The following is a 21,435-nucleotide window of genomic DNA, read 5'->3' as shown; positions in this document are numbered from 1 at the left end:
TGCAAAGAAGACAGATGCTCATATGATGCTGAATCTTCTAATTTAATTATTCGCTCTGTCATCACTTGTAACTTTGGACCATTTCTTATACCCCAGGGCAGTCATCTAGCAATGGACTTCCCTCCTACTCCATAACTCACTGGTCCTATAAGGAGATATATACTACACAATCCACCTTTATATAACCACCTTTTTAGTGATCCCCTTAGTACAGTAGCTACTTCCACACAAGCGATGAATATCTGATAGATCTCAAGAAAACAGGAGTGCTCATAGGCTAAAGATTTCTCTAACCGTTGATTTTAAGTTAATTTATTTCACAAAGCAAATCTTCAGATATGTGGGACTGTGAGAAAATACCACTTGGAGAAAAATCAGCTGAATTTGGTTTTTATGGGAAAACTCACCCAAAAGGTGAAGTTATTCTTTTTGTAGAAAAGTCCCCTTGACTCACCCTATCACAGAAGAGACTTCTTGTAAATGTATGAATATTTGTGCTAATGCCCAGACATATTTGGAGTCATAAAGCACCACTTGAAGCAGCTTCACCTCTAACTTCATGTATTTCCTTTGTAAAGATGCAAATTTGCTTTATAAGACTTTGTTTCAATATATTCCATATGGACAGATTAGAAGGGCTTTGCAATACACCTGTGGAGGTAGTTTAGGGAAACTGAGTCAGCAGGATGAAGTCTTAAAACTAAGTCTTCAGCATATGCTGAAAATACACCCCTTGGTCACCAAAGTGATTCTGCAATTAAAAGCCAGCTTCTGACCTTTGCTATAACTCATCATACTTCCACTTCATTCTCCACAGCTTCCTTCCCACTTAAATTTTATCTAAATAGCTTATCACTCACCTTGGACCATCTGCTTGGAAAATTTTAATATGCATTTTCTCTCACATAATTACTGGCACACATTACCCTTGTTTCCATGTTACAGGAAATCCTCCCAAATGTCTCACTCACTGAAGAGCTGCCTGTTGCCCTGTCCTTTATGTCATTTGTTTTGCTCTTCATCTGTATTCCATTTCTAAACCACTTCTGAGTCAAAAACCCAGACACTTTTATATAGCTGACCCCTAAATCAAATGACAGCATTCAGTCATGGTTACCATAGCAGGATCTGTAGGGGACTTCCCTTATGCCTGGAGCTTAGAATAAAAGTTTACTTCAGCTTCCTCTGCTCCTTCTGAGCAGCTTGTCCCCACTGGATCCAGAGGTAGCAAAATTGTTACCAGGATCACAGATGAAGAGTAGCTTCCAGAATAAAAATGGAATCACAGCCCTGGGAGAGAAGGCAGGCAGACTAGCGTCAGTGATGCTGTCCTACATGCAGTGCATGAACTAAGCTGAAAATCAATCTGATCTAAATTAATTTAAGAAAGTCTGAATTAAAAGAATTATTTAAAACTAGCTGTCAGTCCTCAAACCTGGAGACAGGAGGTGACAGTGAAGTAAAAGTTGGCTCCACCATGCAGAATCCAGCCTTTCTCAAAACTGGTTTCAAAAAGCACATAAGTGCCTTCTGATTGTGTTTTCCTGACTGCAACCCTCAGAGTGCCCTGAAGAATGCAATTATTCTCTTTTGTAACCTCTTCTACACTGTCACTGCTCAATATAATTTTTCTTTTCCCTGCTTTTCCTGCTCTGCAATCAAATGATGCAGCTTTTTTGAGAACAGCTGTTTTGGCTACCATGAAAGGGAGCACCTCTGCACAGACAGGATAGCCACACACCCCTCCTCCAGCTGCTCCTGAGGTCCTTGCCCTGATTTGGGTCCTCACTGTACCATGCTGACAGGTTGCTAGGAGGGATTACAGCCCACTGCTGTCAACACTTTCCAACCAGGTGGTAATGACAACTGCAGAAGATCCATTTAGCTTTAATAAAGAACAAAGGCTATTTTTACAAAGCTGCCTGCCTGGAGTGATACAGCAACAATTGCCAAAGAAGTCTAAGCTTATTCTAGTATTTAAAACCTGTAATACTTAAAACTTCAATGTTCACATGAGTGGTAGTGATATACTAGTGAGCCTTTCTTGACCATCTGTAACACCTTCAGAGGTCTGCTGCTATTGCAGCGGAAACAGGATAAAAAACTGCAAACCACTGATTTTCCTAAAGAGCTGTCTAGTAGATAGCACATGGGCTGCACAATGTCTTCTCTGAGGAAATTTCATAACTAGAAGCCAGACACAAAACAGAAGCCAGTCAGTCTTTTGACAGAGGGAAAATTGCAATTATGCTGCTGCTGACATTCACACATCTGCTCATGCAACCAAAAGCAGAGCAGTTGCTCACAGCTACTTAATTACCATAATACACACGAGAGAAAAGACATGGGAGCTTGCTCCCATCCCTGCCTTTACCAGCCAAGTAGGAAACTACTGATGATTGAGCTGTGCAGGTTGCAATTGCACTATTTCAGTGCCTAGATTCAGAGGTTTATGGATCCCCATCACCAACCACATTAATAAAATCAGCAGAGGTTTATGTATCACTGCTGTACAGCACTCGGTTAGTAGAGTATAGCTGCCAGGGACAGGCCATCTGCCACACATCAAAACAGAATCATTCCTAGAGACACTTTCTGTAATAAGAGGAAAGGTGGGGGAAAATGACAACTAAGGGATTGGCTCACAAAAAGGAAAGAAACAGAGAGAGTCCTCCTGTTCTGGCCTTTATCCAAACTAGTTTTTGTTTTGATACTTTCAGAGGATTGTACTTGATCCTTGTCAAGACATGTACATCAGAATCCTGTTTTTTAACTGTCAAATGTTCTTTTTCAGTTCCAGCTGATGCCTCAGATTTAAGCTTTTATATTGTTCAGATTCTGTAGTGCTTTAGTGTGTGGGTCTGGGCTTTGTATTAGGGGATGGTAAGCTCTCTTCACAGAGTAGGTAGACAAAACAATTCCTTCTCTAACTGGGAACCAAGGACAACTGATCCAGATTTCAGGACCAAGAGCATAAAGAATGTGGACTGAAGAGAGAAAAACAAGGATGGGACTTCATGGGCTAAAGTTACAATTAGACAATTAGAATTAGTTCCAATATGCTAATGGACCAAAGCTTATAAAAGTGTGAAACCTTGTGACCAGTCATCCATTTTGTGACCATTTTTGGGTTCATCTTGGGTGTAGCCCTGGCCAGGCTCTTGTGCTGCCCAAAGTGTATCCATTGAGGCCTTTAATAAATACCTACTTTATTCTTTAGCTCTGTCTAGTCTCTGTTCTAGGTCAGCCTTCATAAGGCATCACAGCCTTGGAGCCTGCAGAGTGCAGTTGCAGGGCTTGCTGGTGCCCAGGGATATCCACATAAGTGCACTTTTCCCACCTCATCCCAGAATCCGGCTGTCATCAATTGGCAGAACAGTACCATTCTGCGCCTGAACTCCTGAGCTGTCCAGTACTCAGCTTGAACAGCACATTGAACCCATATGTCCCCAGCAAAAGCCTACAGTTCTTTTCTTGACAAGAGAGGCACCAGATGATGAATGACTCGGCAAAGGGATCACATCCCATATGAAACTGTAGGCAGGAGAGACAACACAGTGCAGTGGTGAGGACACACGCAGCTGGTCCAAGCATAACAGAGCCCACAGGGAAGGAAAAAATCCCGTGAAATTGAGACAAGCATTGATATGCTGAGTTCATCACAGAGGAAATTCTCCTCAGAGACAACACAGAGACAGAGCAGCACAAGGCATCTCCATCCCTGGAAGTGTTCAAGGCCAGGCTGGATGGGGCTTTGAGCAACCTAGTCTTCTGGAGGGTGTTACTGCCCAGCAAGAGGGTTGGAACTAGATGGTCTTTAAGGTCCCTTCCAACCCAAACCATTCTTTGATACTAAGACACAAAAGTGTGGTCTGAATATTCCTAATGGGTTTTCTCAACACGCACTTCAGCAGAGAGGCTCTTTACATCCTTGCCCATGTTTTCCAGCAGCCTGTCCCACAGACTGCTGGCCAAGCCTCTCTCTAAAGCACATCTGCAGAATTAAACTTTTTTTCAAAAATCTTAGAGGCAAAGGGGTTTCTGCCTTGATTTCAAGGGATCAGGTCATCCAAGTGGTTTGAAGTTGGCACAAGCCCCTCTATTTATTCACTGCCTAGAGCAATGAAAAATGGTTCCTGAAGAACACAAAACTCATTATTAATTGCAGTTGCATGTGCAACAGCAGGGATTTTGGTACCAGAATTTTTCCTAGTTCCCACTGGGTCAGAGCAGAGGCTGGTTTAAATCAAGTGATAAAATTATCCTGCTGAAAATTCTATGAACGATTGTCGCTTTTTTTTGCCAGGAATGAGGAAGTATCTTTTCAGTTCAATTATTAGCATAAAATAATTTGACTTTAGGGTATATTTTGCTCCCAGTGCACATACATAAATTGCATTAATATTAATGGGGACTTCTCTATTCACACTCATTGAAAGGAGCCCATACCTCAAAGGACTGAGAAAAGCAAAAACATATTTAGGATTTAGTCTATCACCAAAGATTTCCACAGACTCCCATAAACTGCTGTCTTCATTGTATACTTCTTTCTCTTCCTAGTTTATTTCCAATGAGACAAATGTTTAGCAGATCATAAAGGAAAATAATTTGCTCAGGATTCTCACTGCAGGCAATCAAAAATGTGCATGCAAATTCTATGGAAATTACTCGGTTCAGACTTTGAGACCAAATTCATCTTATGGTTTCCACAGAATAAAAATTTAACAGAAAAGCTTCCCTCATGAAATTGTACTTCTTTCATATGAGAAGTGATGAATCTCTGATTAATACTAACAGTGCCTGCTGCACAGGCATTTAGGGGCTCTTCATATTTCCAAAAAGCCAGAATTAATTTGTGTTATGGCGAGCACTCAAGATGTATCTTCCCAGAGAAGAAGATACAATCTCATTTTGTTAAAGGGAGATTTAGGAAAATTACCTACTACAGCAGGATTTGCTTCATGGCAACTTTAAGAGATGCCTAGACTGGCACCAGGATAGAAAGTCCTACGTGTCTTGGGCCTGAAGAAGTGTTAAACAGCCAGTGCTAAATGGCAGAATCATAGACATGGCAAGTCATCACCAATGCAATGACATCAGAGATGATGTCTTTTCTTCTGGGCCTTTCCTTTAAGGGCAAGGTGAGCTGTACCTATAAATGACCATCACCAAAGAAAAATTATAAACAACAAAGCGATGCCAACAATACAGCAGAATTACATAAGGGATGAAACTGCTGAAGTCTTGGTTCAAAATATCATTTTATGAGATTGAGGGTAATAGGAGTGTTCTGCAAAACAGGGAAACCTGAACAAAAGACCAGAAAAAACCTCTGGGGTTCATGAAAAGGCCTGAAAATTTCATTTATCTTTTCTGGGTATGGCCCCTCATCATTCCTCACTTTTGTTTCAGGGAAGGTCAACCCAGTTATTATTGTTAGACTCTCCTGTTTCATCTCACCCCATTTCACCATGGACCAAATTGCAAATGAGATCTGGGTAATGTCCTAGCTTAGAAAGAACTTGTTAAAATGCAATCATATTCCCTATCCCAACACCAGCTGCTCCTGCAGCAACAACAACAACAACAACAATAAAAAAGAATGGTGTCAGAGGAACAAACAGTCAGGATGGAAGAGGCATGAACACTTAAACTCTTAAACTCAGGAACACCACAGCAAAAAATAATCAGGTGAACCTCTACAGTGGAACACTACTAATTTGGTATTAGCTTCTTGGAAAAGATTCAGTTCTCCAGAAGTGCAAAGACCCAGGTTCCATCTTCTCTTGTCCCACGGTCCACTCTATTCATTTCTGTGAGATTACTTCAGATTTTCACTGCTGCAAACTGGAGAAACATCTGTCTCTTGTTTTTAACACCATCCCTCTAAGGAAAAACTCTTCAAAGCCTCCCTCCAGTTGAACTCAAACTTCACAGGTCTCAACAGGTGATGAAAACTGTCTAGGGCAATTTTTTTTCCCTTTATATTAATTCCCAAAGCAGGCAACATTTAGAGAGGCTGAAAGCAAAAGCTCATACCTTACATGAATGTGTAACTGAGGTCATGGCGTGGTCAAGAATGAAGGAAGCATATGGGTATTATCTTTGTTTTTTTCATTGAGATCTCATGAAAACACAGTCCTTGAAAGCTACTTTATTGCTCAGAAATCTTCTGAGCTCTTTATATAAAATAGGGCTGAAAAGGAAAAAAAACACCTTATCTGTTGTCAACCTTCACAAGAAAAAAAATAAAGGCAGAACTGAAAAAAGTTCTCTCCGATTCTCCCCTCATATGTTTCCTCTCAGTTTAACTCAGGAGTTGGCAAAAAAACCCCATAAAAATCTCAAGCAAATTATTCATCATGTCTTTCATCAAAATCATTAGCTCCCCTAGTCAGTCTGGGCTGGCAGCTGCTGTTTTAATCAAGCAAAACATATTAAAAGAGGTTTCAAATAACTTCACAAATGGGACAAAAACTATTTATCATTTCATTTCCATCTCCATCAGAGTGTAATGCACTCACAAACGACAGAACCTGAGCCTGGAGGCAGTGCTGCAGTGTGGGATCAGACTTAAGACTCCCAGTCCTGACGATGCTCCTGGCAGTTCGGGCAGGAAGACTGCAAGGAGCTAAATAACAGCTTCCTCCCTGCTAAGATCCAGGAGACCTCCAACTTCCAGAAGCAAATATTATAAAAACCTCTAACACCTACGTAACTCTAATTGCTGAGAAATCACTGATACATCTATCTGACAAACCATCTCCTCCCAGCCAATCATTACAAGTCTGGGGTCAGTAGTATAGTCTAATGCAGGTCTAAGGTAGCAAAAAGACACACAGTTCCCCAAATTTCTGCTGCTTTTCACCTGAAAATACAAAGGCAAGGTGCTGCTGGAATTACACCTTCTGGGAAACATTGCACATGTATATTTCAGATATATGAAGTAAAACACAGTCAGTTTGCGCATATTTTATGCAAAAAGCAAGCTGTTCACTGGACAGCAAAGAATGAAAATTGTAAATGAAAAAGTGCTATTTAGGTTAAAGTCTCCTGAGCATGAAGTTGGCTCTAATCTCTATTAATGCTGGAGAAGTTTTCTCCATCTGCTGCTGCTTTTACCCAGGATAAAGAAATACCTGGGAAAAGCTGGAATGAGCCATGCAGAAGCAAGGACAGGAACAGAGGCAGGACCACTAATACTGGAATATACCTAGGGACAAATGACTCCATACAACTGTGTTGTTTTTTTATGCTTACATAGCCTCTAGCATAGTAATTTCTCCTGCACCTCCAGATCATGCATGTAGAAGCACTAGTCAACTAATTACAGTTTAAGGTTACTGTCCTTTGCGTAAGTCTTTTGGGCTTCAGAGGATCTGCTCTAATCTCTTGGGTTTCATTTTTCTCCCACTGTTCTCATCTCAGCTTTCTTAGTGCCCACGTGTTGTAAAGACTACAAATGGCTGTAATCCAACTTCTACTTTGTTGTTGTTGTTGGGGTTTTTTTCTTCCAGACAGCAGATTGGGCATCTCAGATCTATTCCTACTTACCTCTGCTTTCCTGTATGACCTTTTGGAAAATTTGAGGTCCTCTTCCTCCCACATTTATTTCAAGCATTTGTGAAATACACATAATCCATATTTGAAATGTGCTTTGAAGCCTGTACTTAAATATTATTTCATTAAATACTATAAAAGACTACAAATTATTTCAGATGACAGATCATTTCAGTGGGAGAGCGGCAAGTGTTAAATCACCGAAGCAGTCCTTTTCTCACTTTTGTCTATTTTGTAGGAAGACAGAAAGTATTTGGGAAGATTCATTTGACTTTCTGGCTCCCACTGAATTATTCATTGTTTGCAAGTCAAGTAGGTAATTCACCTTGCACACACTTCTCAAGTGCAGTGCTAGTAAGAAAATCACGCTGAGTTGATTTTTCTGACAAACAACATTTCATGTAACCAGCTGTCCTTAAAGAAATACATCCTCTCTCTATGCAAAAATGTTCAACAGTCTACAGTGAATAGCAGGACACCAATAAATGTTAGATTGAATCAGACTCCTAAAAGCAATGTTCTTTTTTATACCTTTCCATTTCAATCTGGAACTTGCATTTCTTTCATACATTTAAACTTTCTTCCAAACCTTGCTGGCACATGGAAGTGAAAACACTTTATCATTAAAATCCAAATTTACTGAGACAGCATATGGCAACTCTGACATGAAACAAAAAAAAAATTGTCCCTATGGGAAGTTGCTCGCTCCATGCAAAGTTTTCATCCTTAGGGATAACAACCCAAACCCAATCATTTATATCCCCTTTTCCAGGTTTTACATCATCTTCTCAATTCAAATGGTGGGCTTTTTAGTTTGCAGTGAATTATAGACTATCAGTAAATCGCTTTCTCCTTTGAGGGACTGCACCACTCAGCTTGCATCATCTCCTCAGAACAGGAAAGTCTGCTCTGACTGAATGAAATCTCAGCCTCCTTAGATGTTTTCAGAAAAGGCAGAGTGAGCTGAGCACCCCTGGATTTGTTTGTGAGAAGCTCTAGTCCCTCACAGTGGCACTGCTGCCTCTAAGTTTGTTTTTAGCCATCCAGAACCAATTAAGAAGACAAGTGAAGTAAGCAGCGAGCTACCCAGGAGAAGGCTGGCTGGAGGAGTCCTGGCTGATCATCAGATGCTTCTTTTGGAGGTTGTCTTCCACTAGCTACTCTTCCTTGAAACATGCATGAAACATACTTTTCACATTCTAGAAACTGGACTCAGAACAACAGAAATCTGGGATTAGGATGTTCATTTGGAAAGAATAATGAAAATTAAGAAAACAGTCAAAAATGACCATGAAAAAAATCTGGAAGATTTCAACCAGAAACTCTGAAACAAAATGAAACTTTTTTTTTTTTGCTAAATAAAATAAATTGGTGTTATATTTTTTTTTCCTGATGAAGTATTTCAAACATGAAAATGTAGATTCTACTTCCTTGTGACTCACTATCAACAATATGAGTTGAAGTCTTAAAGATATTTTTTTTCCTTGGGAAAACAGTAATTATAGTTTGTTGACTGTCCAACGGAAAAAATTTCATAAGTTCTTCTTATAACATGCCCTGCACAACTTGGGGAAAGGCCCTTTAAAATTATAAGATATGTACATTTTTAGAGCTGGAAACAGGGAAATAAGTTTAACATGGATATTTCCCTTCCTGTTTTCAGAAAATAAACAGTCCAATACCAATCAAGGGAATTATTCCAAGAAAAGCTCTAGTTCCAAAAGAAGCAAAACATATTCCTGCAGTGTTACAGCCTCCCCAGGGATCCCCAAACAAACTGCAACATATTCCAATGAATACTTTTCCAGGAGAGCATTCCAGTTGAGAAGTGAAAATAGAGCAAGCACTGCATAATTATATTAGTATATCCTGGCCTAAGATATCCAGCATTTTGTCCAAATTCTGCCAGCGATACTTGCTGGCCCAAGGGAGCAGGTCCAGGAGATAACTGAAGTTTTGAACACAAGTTCAGCTTGTTTTGAGTTGGAAAAAGAGAACAGCTAAAATGGTGCTTACAAGGTTTATAGAAGGTATCTCATTTTTTTAAGTCACTGCACAGTCACTGACTACATTTGGTTTTTCCAAAGCATGAAGTAGCTACAGCCAACAGCTCCTCAAACTCCTTGTTTTGCTGGGAGAAAATGCCTCCAGACATAATAGCCCTGACTTTGGTGGAACCGCAGGGAGGACGAAAGCAATCCAAAAGCTCTGCAGGGCAAGGCTGGATGAGCACCAGAGAAAGCAACAGCCAAACACAGATGACGGGCTCTGCACTGAGTTTATCATATTTGCTGGATGACAAAGTCAAGTTAGATAGGAACAAATGTAATCAATCCCTCAGCCTCAGACTCCAAGACAAAACACAGGGCACCTCCTCACCCCAGTGGCTTATTTTATTTTTCAGGTTCTTGATGCAGACACATTCAACGTATCTGTGCCTCCTCCAAAGAAAAGGAATAGGGGTGCGAAGAGCTGGCAAGGAAGAAGAGAACCAGATATTAATGCTAACTGTAGCACTGCAGTGTTACATAACCTAAAGCCTGACAGTAATCAGCTCAGTGACGTTGCTGTGAGACCAGGAACATAATAATAATAATTAGATCTGGCAATTCTGGTTCTTCTGTGAAGACTTTATGTCTGCAAAGCTCATGGATCCCTCAACATATATTCCTCTGTATGGAAGTATAATGCTCAGAATCAAGTAAGATAAAGACCATGAAGACAGACAATTTACATTGATGACATATTAAATCTGTACCTACAATAAGGGTGTACTTCTTTTCAGCACTCAGAGAGTAGGAAGCTTGCAACATAAAACACAAAGCTGTATTTTCACAGAAATGTGGTCATTCAGGTATCATTCATTATAAGCAAAATTGTAATATTTAACAGAGTCCATTTATAATAGTATGGAATTGATACTTTACAAATAATTAGAGAAAATATGTACCATAGAGATATTTAATATTTCTTAGTCTTTCCATGATGTTTTGTTCTACCCAGGCCTGTTCTCTCCCTCAGTATGGAAATTCCCAAGGCCAAGAAGCATTTATTCAACTTCACTAACCCATGACGTACATATTAGCATTTTAATTATTATTGGTTATTTTGAGCTTTTAGAGGCTGAAAAAGCAGTAGTCCAATGCAGCATCAAATAACTACTGCAGCAAACTACTACTAAAATAATTTAGAACTAAACCTTTCATTTATTTCCATTGTATCTCCAAATACTGCAATCAACTTTCAGTGACCTCAGTAAAACCCCTTTTTGTATTCATGGAGCACATCATGCATACAAACAGTAAAGTAGGTTAAATGGCACGAGTGGATGCATTACATAATATATTTATTGTGTGATACAGTAGCATATGCCATTAAAGTGATTCTTTTAACTTAAGTCTCTTAGGAGAAAGGGGGTGGGGTTTTCAAAGCCACAGCCCTGGGACACAAGGCCTGGTACACCATGCTTAGATACCCCAAAACACAACACCAAAAAGTATTCCAGTCTTACATTGTTATTGATTTAACTGCACACCCTCAGTTGCACCACCTTTTATTTACTGCCAATGTCATATACATTAAATGGTTCTAGTCATATAAGTGTACACACAAGAAACTCCATCAACTGTTTTAACATTTGATTTTAACATTGATTTTCTTACGTCAATAAAGAATGGAAATAAATTTGTAGTTTTGCTCCATTCTAGACCTATCATCTCACAGTCTGGGTACCATATATAACAGATACAATATTTTACTAATTCTATAATCTTCCCAAGTTGTATGTTAAACAATATATTTAAAATCTTTTGAAAGGCAGTTTTCCAGCCTCTGTATTTTCTATTAGGCTTAGAGATTTGCCCAAAAGAAAACAGAGCCCAAAATGTTTGGTTATATTGTTCCTGAGGAAGATTTTTTAGCATACAATTTACTTGTACAGGAGAAAAGGAAGTATAGCTGAATAAGACACACTTCCTAAACTGGAAGTGAAGCCAACCTTGAAGACAGAGCTGCACATGGCAGTCTGAATTCTATCACAGCTCTAATGTTGGGAACCTCATCATTTTTGAACCCCCACATATTTTGCACTCATCAAGCACCAACAGTATGCCTATGGATCTGATCCAGTGAATGCTGAGATACTCACAACCTTCAGTGACTAACAGCCATAACATAACATACAAACATTAAATTAATTAAAGTAATTAAATGAGTCATAACAGCTCAGCATATCAATGCACTGCATTCCTTTTTCAAAACCAAACCAAACTTGTCCTAAACCAAAGCAAAATTCTGCATCACAGTGGGTTCCATGTTAATGCAAAGCCACTGGCTCACTCTGTCCATTCTTCTCTACATTGTACTAAAAAGACCCTAAGTTATACAGCCTCGCCACTGCCACTGCTTGTATTGTAATATTTAACAGACCTCTCTGAAGATCCTAGGCTGGAAATTGCACAGACAAATAACAAAAGCAAGGCCTGCTCTATGAAACAGAGATTCCGCATCAGGCAGGAAACAAGAGGGAAACAGGAAAAGGCAGAGGGAGACAGGGGAGCTACACTGCAGTCAGCAGAAAAGACATCAACAATAAAGCAGAAACTTAACTAATGCAAATTCAGCAAATTACAGGCAGCAGAACAGAGGCTGAATGGGTCCAGCTTGTAAAAGTACTGAACTTCCTCATGGTTACAAGCAGTTTTGAGAAATAAAGCTCATTCTATTGCCTCACTCCAAGTATCCTGTTCAGCAACACAAAAATGATGCAATACATGACACAAAGCAGCTTCAAGGGGTCACCTAAACCATCCCAGAGCCACAGAGAGAAATTAGCCACATCCAGTTCAGCCATCATCACTGTCTAACTTTGTCTTAAAACCATCAACCTTGCAGACTCCCCAGATCCTGGTGGCACCAAGACTACAGTACATCACTGCTTTTATTTTTGGAAAATTCTACATTAATCTCCACAGTGCTGCCTTTGCCCAGCAGTCTATCGCCCTACAGTACATTCATTTGTGGTTTTTTTTCTAACAGAAATACTTCTAGCTTACCCTGTAATCTCAGTTATACAGTATTTTCATAAAAGACACTCTGTGTTTTGAGTTTGATGTCATTTTGATAGTCTGTTATTTTATTGTGTGCAGCTAATGGTGCTTTTTCATATAACAGATATAAAAGATTTTCAACATTCTTTAATGTTGATGTTGATCAATTGGGTTCTTTTCTCCATCTTTCTAGTTACAAATAGAAATATAGATCAGTTAAGATTAGCTTTTACATTGTGCAGGACATAATTTTCTCCAGTTGCAAACTGTTTGAAATACTCAATGGTGTTGTGATATTTTAGTTTAGAATTGTATTGCACATCAGAAATACAATATACATATGCAGTCCAAAGATGAGCCAGTGATGCCACACAACATCTGAGGAATTTAAACTTAGAAAGTGTGAAATTCTTCAGCACATGCTCAACACGCTCACACTGCAGTGAAGAGGACTTCCCTATCATTCTAAGTGACCGCTTTGGTATCTGAATAACTCTAGGCCTCATCATTTTTTTATTTTCAGAGAGTCCTTTTTCTGAAGACAGAAACTGATAATATAATAATTGTGATACCTGAATTAAAGAGCAGCTAGGTGCTTTACAGCTGAAACTCTCACTGGTCAACTACACAAAACAGAGCTGGAACGGGGCTTTCTGTGAGCAGTTAAATCCAGCAACCTTCTCTGGGCAAGAACAGAGTCCACAAAGGCCAGGGACAACAAAAATAGGACTCCCTCTGATTCAGTTTTCAACAGGCAATCACAGGGAATTCAGCAATCACTGTATGCAGTGACAATAACCATGCTATGTACATAGTACAGTCACGAACCAGACTTGATGCCTCACTGAATTTCTGATACATTTCTTTTGACATTATCACAAAAGCAATTTAATGACCTAAAGACTAGTTTATCCTCTGCATTCTGGAGGCAGAGGAGTACCTCCTTACTTATATAAGCATTGCAAGAAGGGCAGAGTAGTAGGAAAACCTTTTTCCTCACTTAACAGACACTTAAATCTCCTCTTTGTAGCCCTGATAATTTCTTGTTTGGAATTACACAGTTCATGTAGCATATTTCCTGCAATTATTTATCTGTGCCCTGCTGCCTGTATGACCCTTTCTCTTTCCATGTATGAAGTGAGGTTGAATTCTACCTTCCCAGAAACTGACTGTGTCTGAGTTTTTTTGTTTTGTTTTTGATACTGTGCTGTGATCTCTGCTCCTTCTTTCTTCTTGTGTTCTCAGATAATAAACCCATATATTTCAATAACAACCCATCAATATCTGCAAAGGGTCCAATTATCATAGAAGAAAAATGCCCATTTAAGCATTAAATTTTCTCAGTGATAAGACACACACAAGATCAATTACCAGATGACATACAGATGACTCAAGTTCCCTCAAAAAATTTGTCTTTTTTTCTTATAATGCTGGCAAGCTGGCTTCGTTATGAATTAGAAACACAGGATTTTCAAAAACAGGCCTGAGCTGTGTGGGAAAGCAATATAAATACAGTGCAAGATGGTATCAACCTGAAAAACAGTAACAGCAGCTGGTAACAGTACCAGAAGAGGCCCCCCACTGTGAACAGGTACAAACTCTTGGAAACCCTTCCTCAAACACACTGGATAAAGCATAAGAAACTTACATCAGAAATGATAACCCAGGGATCCATTCATGGAAGTCACTGCCTGTTTTCTGCACAACATGCTTCATTTCATCAGGATGGCTGAGACAAAACTTTCTTCAGTACTTGTGTGCAGTGCAGCTTCAATGCAGTGTGTAGGTTTGAGGGTAGTTTGGGGGTTTTTTTTCAGCATTGGAAAGAAGACATTTCCTCCCATGAGTTTTCCTTGGCTGTTCAATATTTAATACAGATACTTAAGCAGAGCATTTAGATTACCTAATGTCCTGTTTCATATCAAAAGGTAACAGTGATGCAGACGTAATGCTGCCCTGTGGTCTCATAAAATTATGGCAGCTCCAAATTTCTCCTGAACATAATCCTACCAGAATGCCAGCACCATGACAACAGATATCACAGCAAAATGCTAAATAGATTTTACTGGGAAATCTGTCAACCTCTACCATCTGCAGCATGTATTTACATGAAAGAGACAAAAACATGAAGGGCTTTTTGTCCTGCCATTCTGCCATCTCTCTGTCATAACACACACAAACTTCCCTGCATGGCAGAGAACTGGATGATGAACCTGAAGCCTCCATCTAAGATTTGAGAGAGGATGGCAAGTCTTGGGCATTACATTAATTTATATCATGCTTAGCTCCACAGAAGCCGAAAGTTTTGTATGAATCTGGGATCACTGCTGTGGTGAACTGTACAAACAGTGCAGTTTTTCCCCTTCACCCACAGTGTCAACAGCAGGATTACAACAGGGAACTGGTCAAGTGATGGCTCCTTCTTCTCCTGCCGCCCTTTTGCTTTCAGGAGCAAACCAGCTTTCTTCTCAGATGGAAGAAGCATCTTGGGATACCTTCCAAGCTTTTTTTTTTTTTATCCAGGAAATCAAACTGGTCAGGAATCTGAGAAATTGAGATGTGGGGCATGGAGCGGGAGGAAAAATGCCAAGAATTGCCATTTAAAAAAACTTAATTGTTAATTGCTCTTATTGCTTTGCTCCAGGGACAGAATGTTATTTGCCTTCAGTAACAGAAGGCTGGAGAAACAAGTTTCACCTCCACAGCAAATACAAAGGTCTGAACAAGGGAAAGCTCTAATGGCTCCTAGTCCTTGTGTCCCCAGAACACTGCATTCTACACTGGCTGGAGAACTACAGAGAACTGAGGAAAACTGGGTCTTCCTGATCTTATCAGGAAGACTTTAATTTCTGCAAAGGGGAAGATTTGCGCTGACACCTAAGAGAGCAAGACAAAAGGCTCCGCCTTTAGCCCAGCTCAGACCTGTCACTAATGTCCTGGAAAAGGCCCTGACAATTGACTTACATTGTGCTGCCTTTGCTAAGGGCTGCTGTGCTGCTTCTTCTCAAGCTGTCAACCATCCCTCTTTCTCCCTGTTAAAGAGAAGCCATGGATGAAATAAGCTCTGGCAGCACTGGACAACCCCTGCCTGGGAGTGGGGCAGAGGGCACTTCTGCATTCACAGGTTGCAAAGGTCCAATCACAAATAAGTTGTGAGATTGATCCTGGGGCCTTTGGGGTCCAATCTGGCTAGCTCTGGATCCCTGGCCCCACTCAATCTCACAAAGACAAAAGTAAAAGATGGGAGGTGCTCTTTCTCCTTGGGATGACCGTCCCATGATTTATTGTGGAACTCCTCTAAGGGGTCAGGGAGAGGTAAAAAGAGGTCGACTGTGTGATGGTGGGAGATTTTAAACCCAGGTGAAGGGGGGTGGAGGAGAGGAGCCACAGCCAATGGGATATAAGTGATGGGAAGGGCAAGGGGAGGAGTAACCTGGGGAGAGACCACCACCACAGGGGCTTCGAGAAAAAACAGAACAAACCATGTGATACAAACATACTATTCAGTGCAAAATACCAAACCCAGTGCAAGTTAGTCACATTAAGGGGGCACATAAAGGATCAACAACAATAAGCCAGTCACATTAAAGGGGCACGGAAAGAGGCTCTTTCCTTCCTCAGGCAAGGAAAGAGATGAAAGATTTTGATTTATTCAATTAAAAGCTTGAAAGATTTTGATTTCTTCAATTAAAAGCTTAAACCCTCTGCATTTACAATGCCTTTCTTCTCCTTGTCCCATGAGACAAGCAGTTTGGGAGTACTGCTAACCATGGGCACCTGGTTAACTACTTCTGGAAGAAGCTCCACATCCACCCTCCTCAGATTCCTGGATCAGCACAGCCAAGTCTCCCTTTCTAATTCCTTTCTGAAACATAACAACTTACATCACTGGGATATTTCTTTCCAAAGGAATCATCATCTAAGTGCCAAACTCACTCTCAGTGGAAGATTTTCATTTAACCTTTCCTCCCTCCATACATACATATTTATTCTCCCCATAGCAACACAGGTCCACTAGCACAGAGATATCAGAAATGGGACTCAGCTCTTCTCTAAATATTATAGCTTCTTTCCTGAGCAGGATTAATCTTGGCAGCTGTGTGACAAAAGAGACTGTGTGGGAGGAAAATGGTTTTATCTAAAACTTGGAAAAACCAAAATAATCTTTGAGAGAAAAAACTATGTTTCAACCATTCGCTTCAGTGGAAGACTATTTATTAACAGAAAATAATCACCAACAGCAAAAATATAGAAGTATTAATAAAAAAGGTAACAAAATTACCATAAATTTTTTCTTTCCTTTTATTTATGTGACCACTTTTTAAAATGTTTACATAATAATATAGCTGAGACCACAGCTATATTTATAATACAGGAGACCAGAAGGTAAGTCAGCTTTGAAAGTAACAATTGAATGGCCGGGTTTTAGTAGCTGTGTGGCTGCAGGGGTGGCTTCTGTGAGAAGCTGCTAGAAGCTTCCACCATGTCAGAGACACGGCAGAGACAAGCCCTGGCAGCTCCAAAGACAGACTTGCCCCTGGCAAGCCTGGGACAACCAGAAATTGTGGTAATGCCTCTGTGATAACACAATTAAGAAGAAAGAAAAAAAGTTATTGTGCAGTTGTAATTGCCAGAGAAGAGTGGGGTGAGAACATACGGGAGGAACAACTCTGCAAACACCAAGGTCAGTGGAGAAGCCAGGGCAGGAGGTACCCCAGGCACCAGAGCTGGGGGGATTCCTCTACAACCTGTGGTTCAGACCATGGCGAGGCAGCTGGGCCCTGCAGCCCATGGAGATCCACAGGGATGCACAAATCCACCTGCAGCCCGTGGAGGACCTGGGGGTGCCTGAGAAGAGGCTGTGACCCTGTGAGAGGCCCATGGAGAGAGGAGAGACACTCTAGAGCAGCCTGTCCTTGAGGGACTGCACCCCATCCAAGAGTGACCCCACTCTGCAGTGGTTTAGGGAGGACTGCTGCCCATGGGATGGACTCACACTGCAGCAGTTTTCAGCAGCTGCTCATGAGATGGACTCAGGCTGGAAGTTTGTGGAGAACTGTCTCCTGTGGGAAAGCCCTCACAGTGGCATGGAGAAACAATTCCTCCCTGAGCAACCAAAGAAACCACAGGTGATTCACAGGAATAGGGTTATGGTCAGTGAAACTGACCATAACCCCATTCCCTGTCTCCTTGCACTGCTGGAGTAGGAGGTAGAGCTGGGAAGGAGGGAGGGGTGAGGGGAAGGTGTTCTTAAGGGTTCATAATCCTGCTCTGATTTGGTTAGTGTAATAAATTCAATTCATATCTCTACCTACAGCCTGTATTGCCCATGATGTTTGATGAGTGATCTCTCCCACTCCATATCTCAACACATGAACCCTTCATTATTTTTTCTATTCCCTGTCCCACTGGGAAGGGGAGTGACAGAGTGAACTGGCATGCACCTGGCATCCAGCCAGCATCAGCCCACTACAGAAGCAAATCCCATGGTTGTGTTTTCCTTTAACTGTGGTGGAGTAGGAGAAGACTCAATTTCCCATCCTGCCTCTACTGTACTAACAAACAAGGCAATATGAAGTATCTCCATATTTCTGACTCACCTTTCCAGGGCAATCACATTGATAAACATACTACCAGCCCTCACTATTAAAAGCAAAGTTTGGTCTTACAGAAGCTGTTATTTCCCCTTACTCACAGGGAAGACTCTCTAAAGGTTCCCTTGCTCTGAGGCTGGGTTGTGACCTGCACTTATGAAGCTACAGATTTTGATGTCAGTGTGGATACCTTGTTTCCAGTCTCTCCAGCCAGTACATGCTCCTCCATGTCCCACTCAGCTCATGGACTCCTCCACTCCCAGATCACTCAACCATCTCACTGACTCTGGGCTTTTGTTCCAGCCTGTCCCACTTATTCTCTCTTCACATTCACACTGATGGCTGGTCCCATACTACTCTGGCTCCTCACAGCTTTTCCACCAAGGGCCTTTATCCTTGCTGTCACCTCCTCCCAGCTGTCTGCGTCCATGGATCATGGCAAGGGCTACTTTCCTGTCTGCAGCTCCAGGGAAAAGTAGAGCAGCCCCTTAAATGAAGTCTTCCAAGGACAAAAAAGCCTAATGGCTGACCTTTTGGTCGGAGACATTTCTGCTAAAGTGATAAACAAATAAATGCACATAAAAATGCAATTTCACATGAAGAATGCTGGAGATGTTGCTGCAAAGCCTTAGCTCATTTAGAATTCCAGCTTAAAGATCTAAAAATAGTAAAGGGAATCCCTCCCCTCCCTGCGATTCATTTGGCACCAAAGGTATATAAGCTAAAATAACAAAATAGAAGTGCACCTGGAAACCACAGAAATTTGCATATGATGCAAAAGAGTCAAAGCAAAGCTCTCCTGGAAGGTTCTCCATACCTCAGATAATGTAATTTAAACAAAACAGCTTCCATTTGAAGCAGTTCAGTTCACTGTGGAATTTGCCAGTAATGATCCCTGAAAGGACAGTACTGACAGCAAAAAGCCACGGTGCCTCATGCACCTGCACTTTTTTCTTGAACAGCTCAATAGGACAACACACTATGTGACAACACTACATGTACCTTCATCCACTGCCAGTACTGCTCCAGGCTTCAGCAATATGAATCTATTAAATAATGTTAAAACCATTGTATTTGAGAGGGTTCTCCAAAACAAAGAATAGTTCTTGCTGGACTTCTAAAAATTCAGTAACATTCCGTTTCCACCCCCTTGACTGCAGTGATGTTTATCACATAACTGCTGTAATGTTTGTAGCATAGATCCAAACTATTTTGGTTCAAATATACAGTAAATTTTACACAACACAGCATTTTTGAGCATTTTAAAAGACATGTAGATCATAGAAATGATGCAGTAACCTGTTTGCATAGTGCTGTGACATCTGTCTTAGACTCTTGAAAAGCTGACACGGATCCTCAAGGGATTTCCTTGATTAAAAAACATTAATTAATTGAGTGAACATCTGTGCTGTTTTCCAGCTAGTAACTAAAATTAGCTGGGCTTTGTAACCTCCTTAAAAGTGAAAAGTCTTCAGAATAAGTGCAGTCCACTTTCTCACATTTGGGTAGGGCCAAGCAACTTTTTGCAGCAGCATTTACTGTAACAGTTCCTGAGTGATTTTTATAGCCTTGTGGTGGTAGTTTTCTTCCTGGCTAGCCTGAAAACAGGAACATTTTATTCTTGGCTTCACATATTAACCATGACAGTACTGACATTTGTTGCTAAGTAAAATTGATTGTAAATGGTCTAGAAAGCTGCCATTACATTTAGAAATTACTTTTAGAGTTTGAAATTAAGTACTGTCAACACAACTCATGTTGCCATTTATACGCAAATTTGACAGGAATTTTTATGGCTTCACTTAGAAAAGAAGAAGGAAGATAAAACTAATTTTTTTAATTGCTCTCAAACTGTATTACATAAATTAACTGACCTATATGGTATCATAAGAGCTCAAGGACTATTCAACAGGACAGGCTAGATAAGAAAATGTCATTTTACACATGGAGATGAAATATTGCTTCATCACCCTTCCGTTTTCCAGTGCAAACCATGAAGTCAGAATTCACCCAGGCTCATCCTTTTCCTCATATTGCAGATATTCTCAGTTATTTAAACACAGCTTTATTCCCTGAAATCAAAAGAGGGAGCCACTGATATGCAGTAGCACAATGAGATGGAGATTATCAGGAAAAATGAGATTTCACGGCATGTGACAGAAGACAACTGCAAGTATAGAAACTGCAAGTATCAGATAACTACAAAAGGGACCATCTCTGAATGAGAAGGCAGATTCACTTAAGCTGCTCTTAATAACAGTGCAGACATTTAGTCTAGAGGTATCAATGCAAGAGCCAGTCTGGAATTAGTACAGGAGTGCTCAGACATTAGGCTGCAGTGAGAATTGGTGGTTTCCTACAAATATCATAGGTATTTGTAAAATTTTCAGAGAGTTACAGAAATATTTATTTCCAAAGAGCATATGGAATGACTCTGCACAGTGACTGTACCCAGCCACTACTTTTCAATGCTCTGACTTAATTGTGTGCTTTTTCTCTTAAATTTTCTCATGCATTTTCTCATAAGTGACTTTACAAGATTGGGTGGTTCAGAGACAGGAAACACCTCAGGATATTTGCTTTAGTATCCACTAATTGTAGATTTTCCACAGTGATTTACTTTCTGATCTCTGCTTAGAAAACCAAACAACGGAAGCCAGTGAATTTCTGTTCAAGGCAGGTTGGACAGGTCTCTGCCTCGTAATCCCTCACGTGTATGTTTCTCTTTAGAGAAGGGGACCAGGAAGAGGTACCCTAGAGCACCCAACTATCAGCATCCTGGGATAGAGCAATGGAGCAGGCAGCACCTGGAACCTACCTGGTTCCCTCACATGGCTCTCAACTACAGAAGTGACCAGGCATGGGCATCCTAATTGGACGTGGAATCACTTGAAACTTTCCTGCTTCTGCAGAAATTAAGCTGGGAATTCATTAGATCTTGCTTGCTCTGGTGTCACAACAACAATTATGATCTTATTTTACCTATTTTCCTCTTCTCAAGTGTTTCATTGTCACAGGTGTTCCAATAACACAAATCTGGCCATCACATTCTGTCTGGAATAAAATTGTTTCCCACTCTTCACAGTGCAGTGAATTGACATCTTAATGAAGGATTAAAAAATAATCTATTTGCTGTCATGATATCATTCCTTAGGCTGACCTACTTTCTTTGGGCAGTAAATGTACTTTTTGCGCTACCTGGTCCAACTTCAGCCCAGTATCAGACCAGTGCA

The 21,435-nt window shown here is 40.6% G+C and overlaps 1 protein-coding gene across 2 annotated transcripts in view; it reads right to left on the bottom strand.

Moving 5' to 3' along the window:
- Positions 1–21,435, bottom strand: part of PCSK2 (proprotein convertase subtilisin/kexin type 2) — a 103,109-nt gene that overhangs the window by 62,889 nt on the left and 18,785 nt on the right. The window lies entirely within an intron of this gene.

Source organism: Molothrus ater, chromosome 3 (assembly GCF_012460135.2).
Source record: "Molothrus ater isolate BHLD 08-10-18 breed brown headed cowbird chromosome 3, BPBGC_Mater_1.1, whole genome shotgun sequence".
Taxonomy (NCBI): domain Eukaryota; kingdom Metazoa; phylum Chordata; class Aves; order Passeriformes; family Icteridae; genus Molothrus; species Molothrus ater.
This window is presented reverse-complemented; position numbering and strand designations above follow the sequence as displayed.